The sequence below is a fragment of the Carlito syrichta genome, unplaced genomic scaffold (genome assembly GCF_000164805.1).
Source record: "Carlito syrichta isolate Samal-C Ts95f unplaced genomic scaffold, Tarsius_syrichta-2.0.1 Scaffold305647, whole genome shotgun sequence".
NCBI lineage: Eukaryota > Metazoa > Chordata > Mammalia > Primates > Tarsiidae > Carlito > Carlito syrichta.
Genome location: NW_007249743.1, coordinates 315,225 through 320,726, shown reverse-complemented (window position 1 = coordinate 320,726; position 5,502 = coordinate 315,225).

The following is a 5,502-nucleotide window of genomic DNA, read 5'->3' as shown; positions in this document are numbered from 1 at the left end:
GCTGCGACAGGTAAGCGGGGCCCGGGGCCGGGGGTCGGCAGGTCGTGGTGCGGGAACTTCTCGGGCCCCTGCGCACCGCGGGGCTCGCGGGAAGATGGGCGGGGCAGGAAGGGTGCGCGTCCGTTGGGGAGCACCCCCGCCTCCCGTAAATATCTTTTAACCAAGTGTTGTTTCTGAATGTTAAGTATATTTTAATCAAGTCATTTTAATTGCTTATTCATGATACATTCCTATATTAACCAAATAAAATGGATGGATAAACCCTGGTCAACTGAATAGTCAAGATCAAAAAAATAAAAAACCAACTCTGCAATTCAGGGACTGTTTTTGTTTCATAATTCGCTTGGGTAGAGTACCACAGTTCAGGGAAAACAAACATGGGAAGAAAGTATTTTCCCTGAAATATACAGATAATGACCTCGTTATCTCTTTTAACTTGACATTGTAGAAGCAGTCTGACTTCTTTATTACTCAGATTATATTTGAAAAAACCAAAATTAATAAATCTTAGCTTAGTGAGCATGACAATGCCTCTTTGCAAGCCATCATTAGGGTTTTATAGAGTTTTACTTCCTAAGTTTCACTCCTGACCTTGCTTTGGCCTCTGTTTAACCATTCCTTCTTAATCACCTTGGAGTCAACGTTTTCATTTTGAAATGTCTATCTACATAAATACAAACTTAAGGTGTAAAATTTGAAAAGATCCTTTTTAATAGCACAAAACACTATCAATTAATTGGATAAATATCTTTTGGGCATAGGGAGATTGGAGCTACTTGCTGGGACATAGATATTAATTTTTTAGTTTTATCCTCACATGTATGAGTACAATTAATACTGTAGAAAAGACTATTGTTTGCAGTTACCTTGATTGCTTTTTCAATGTCTAGCTCAGTTCCCTGTGCTCAATATTTATTACTGCTTTCCTTAAAAAAATTATCTTCTCTAATAGTAAAGTGGTGAGAACAAAAAGTATGAAAAATTTCTTCTATGGAGACATAAGCTTTAAGACACTTAGTACATAACCAAATCAGAGAGAAATACCCCGATTATGTTGAAGAGCAGAAGCACAGCACTTTGTCTTTCAATTACCTTTTTCTTTCTTTTTAAGAAAATATATTTAGCAAATGCATGCTGCTATTGGAAGCCTTAGAGATTAAACTGTTTTTTTATTCAACCAAAGTTAGGAAAGAAATGTCTGAAAAAATGACTCTGGCTGCCTAAACAATGCCATTTACACGAAGCTAAGGAAGCTGGAGGTCATCTCTTAGGCTAGTAGATGGAAGTGTACATATGATCATGTCAATGTCCTCTGACCTTCCTGGGAACAGATAGAATCATTAGAATCCTTGAGGCTGTCCTAGAAGAATGTTTGTGTATTGGATTGTTTAATATTTCTGCTTCCTTTGATGTTGAGTAGACCCCAGTAATGACCCTTTTTCTCAACAGAGGCATCCTAGCTATACTGATTCTTGTCACCTTCCCTCAAAATGAGTCTTGCATTTCAGATAAGCTCTCTTGATTGCCTGTGCAAGCTGAAGATTTCAAACTTGTTTCCAGCTTAAGCAACTTGAGTCCAATTGCTAGAGCCTTCTTTCAGTTCTTACCACGATAGACATATTTCTCAGGCTTGTTCTCAGTTCACACCTTGAACTCTTTTGCTTTTTCCACCCCAAATAGATCCTCAACCTGAGACTCTGGAAAGGCAGACTCCTCAGAATTTGATGACAGTCCCTATCAACTGGTAAACAGAATTGAAATAGAGCCTATAGAAAATGATCAGGCAAAGAGAAAACATGCTCAGCACCACAGTTTGCCAGCTACCCTCTGATCATCCCCAGCCACTTTATTTTTGTCGTTGTCGTTGCTGTTTGTTTTTGTTTTTTAATCTTTTTGGTTTAGGGGAGTTTTTTGAGTTGTAGTCTCGTGGCCACTGCAGCCTTGACCTGCTGGGCTCAGGCAATCTTTCAGCCTCAGCCTTCCAAGCAGCTGGAACTACAGATGCATACCACCACGCCTGGCTAGTATTTTTTGTGATTTTTTTTTTTATTATAGAGATGAGGTCTCACCAAGTGGCCCAGACTGATCTTGAACCCCCAGGTTAGACAATCCTCTCACATCGGCCTCCCAAAGTGCCAAGATTACAGGTTAGCCACCACGCCCAGCCTGTATTTAATTTTAAAGATGTGGGGTGCAATTAGATATACAAGTGTTCATTATGCATGTACCCTTGTTGATGAGGTGTGCCCCCCCCACCCCTGGCAGAATCCCACTACTGCCAATCTCGCTCCCTATTCCCCAATAATTTCCCACTACTGACAATCCTTTTCTTATAGTATTATGACAATTGTTTAAGGTCCACTTTAGAGTGAGAACATGGGATACTCAGTTACTTGTTTCTGTGATAGATCACTCATATTATAGACTCTAAGTCCATCCAAGTTGTTGTGAAGTTCATAATTTTGTCCTTCTTTATGGCTACATAATATTCCGTTGTGTATATGTACCCCATTTTTTTATCCAGTCGTCTTTTGATGGGCAGCATAGTTGGTTCCATGTTTTTGCTATTGTGAACAATGCTGTAATAAACATGCGTGTGTAGGTATCTTTTGCATAGAGTGGTTTGAGTTCCTCCAGGTATATTCCCTGTAGGTGTATTGTGGGATCACATGGAAGGTCCTTTTTTGACCTTTTAGGAATCAACAAATTGTTTTCCACAGAGGTTGTATTAGTTTGCACTCCCACCAACAGAGTAGAAGTGCTTCCCTTTTCCTGCATCCTCTCCAGCATCTGTTGTTTTTTGAGTTATTGATGGTGACCATTCTGACTGGAGTTAGGTGGTATCGCAGTGCAGTTTTAATTTGCATTTCTTTGATGACTAGTGAGGCTGAGTATTTTTTCATGTATCTGTTGGCTGCTCTATGTCTTCTTTTGAGAAGTGCCCATTCATATCTTTTGCCCACTGTGTAATGGAGCTGTTTGTTTTTTCTTTTCAGCATGTTTGAGTTCCTTGTAGCTCCTAGATGTTAGGCCTTTGTCAGATACACAATTGGCAAATATTTTTCCTGGTCCGTGGGCTCTCTCTCTGCTCTCTTGATGGCTTTTTTGGCTTTGTAGATGCTTGTCAGTTTGATGAGATCCCACTTGTCTATCTTATCTCTTATGGCATGGGCACTTAGGGTGTTGATTAGGAATTGGCTGCCAGTTCCAATTTCCATAAGGGTGTCTCCTGCATTTTCTTTTAGGTCTTTGATCCATTTAGAGTTGACTTTTGTGTATGGGGATAACTAGGGTTCTTGTTTTAATCTTCTGCATGTGGTCAGCCAGTTTTACAAGCACCATTTAGTAAATAGGTTCTCCTCTCCCCAGTGGTTGTTGATGGAGGCTTTGTCAAAGATGAGTTAGTTGAGAAATTGAGATTTTTGCTTCTGAAATCTCTATCCTGTTCCATTGGTCTATATGCCTTTTCTTGTACCAATATCAGACTGTTTTGATTATTGAACCTTATAATAAAGTTTAAAGTCTGGGAATGTGATACCTCCCACTTTGTTTTTGTTTTGTTTTTTTTTTAGCTGAGGATTGTTTTGGCTATTTGTGGTTGTTTATGTTTCTATATGAATTCCTGTATTGTCATTTCCAGGTCTGAGAAGAAAGTGCTGTTAATTTAATGGGTATTGCATTAAATCTGTAAATTGCCTTCGGTAGAATGGAAATCTTAACAGTGTTGATTCTTGCAAATCATGAGCATGGAATACTTTTCCATTTGTGTCATTTTTTTAATTTCTTTGAGCGGTGTTTTGTAGTTTTCATTGTAAAGGTCTTTCATGTCTCTGGTTAGGAAGATGCCAAGGCATTTCATTTATTTTCTGACTATTGTGAGTGGGATTGTGCTTTTTGTTTGGGTTTCTGTATTTTATCGTTGATATATGGAAATGCGACTGTCTTTTGCACATTGATTTTATACCCTGAGACTTTGCCAAAGTCCTTTGTCAGTGCAAGGAGGTTTTTGAGAGATTCTTTTGGGTGTTCTAGGTAAAGAATCATGTCGTCTGCAAAGAGGGATAACTTGACTTCCTCTTTTCCTATTTGGATACCCTGATCTCCTTTTCTTGTCTGATTACTCTAGCTAGCTCTTGTCTCATTGCTCTAACTAGGACTTCCATTACAAGAGGGGGTGAGAATGGACATCCTTGTCTTATTCCGGTTTTCAGGGGAAAAGGTTCCCATTTCTGTCTGTTAAGCAGTATGTTGGCTGTGGGTTTCTCAGAGATGGCTCTTACTATTTTGAGGTATGTTCCATCTATGCCTAGATATTTGAGGGTTTTTAATCAAGAAGGGGTGCTGGATTTTATCAAAAGCTTTTTCCATGTCTAATGATATAATCATGTGGTTTTTGTCTTCATATTCGTTGATGTATTCAATTATGTTGATGGTCTTGCGGATGTTGAACCAGCCCTGCAACCTGGGGTTGTAGTCTACTTGGTCATGGTGGATGATTTTTGAGATGTGTTGTTGAATCCAATTTGCTAGGATCTAGGTGAGAATTTCAGCATCTATGTTCATCAAGGATATTGCCCTATTGTTCTCTTTCTTTGTTGGATCATTACCCAGTTTGGGTATCAATGTGACTTTACCTTCATAAAATGATTTGGGGAGAGTTCCATCTGTCTCCATTGCCTGGAATACTTTCAACAGGCTTAGTATCGGCTTCTCCTTGTATGTTTTGTGTAATTCTGCTGAAATGTCATCTGATCCAGGACTTTTTTTTTGTAGGCAGTTTTCTTATGACATATTCGATTTCCTGGGCTGTTACTAGTCTATTTAGGGTCTTGATTTCTTCTTGTTTCAAAACGGGGAAGTTATGTGATGTCAGAAAGTTCTCTATTTCTTTCAGGATTTTAAGTTTGTTTCCATATAAGTGTACATAGTAGTCTCTGATAGTCTTTTGTATTTCTTTGGGATCAGTTGTGACTTGATCTTTTGCATTCCTGATTGTGTTTATTTGGGCCGCAGGTGATGGTGTGGGCCAGGTGCCAGTGCTGAGGGGTGGCTGTTCTCTGCTGCCTCCTCTCAAGAGAGCCCCAAGAATGGCAGATGATCCTGCTCACCCAGGACTCCAATCTCAGGGTGGTGGGGGATTGCAGTCACCTCTGGAGAGAGCTTGGGGTGCATGAACCTAAGTCTCCCCTCAGACAGACTTTCACTCATGCACCAGCACACACCCACTCATGCAGAGAGTCTTTATGGACATTTGCTTTTGCAGAGACTCTTACAGTCTGACCTGTTCCATCGCCATCTTGCCCAGAAGTCACTCCCAGTCACTTTAACTCAGACTGGCAGATAACCAGTGATAACAGTTTGCTCAACACCCTAATACTTCCCTCATTTGTTTTTGGGCCCTTGGGACATATCATTTCTGTCTTTCCCTGAGCCACTCCCAAATGTATTGTTAGGAGCTTTAGTCCTATTTTCTTTCAAACCTGATGAAAGATACTGACAATA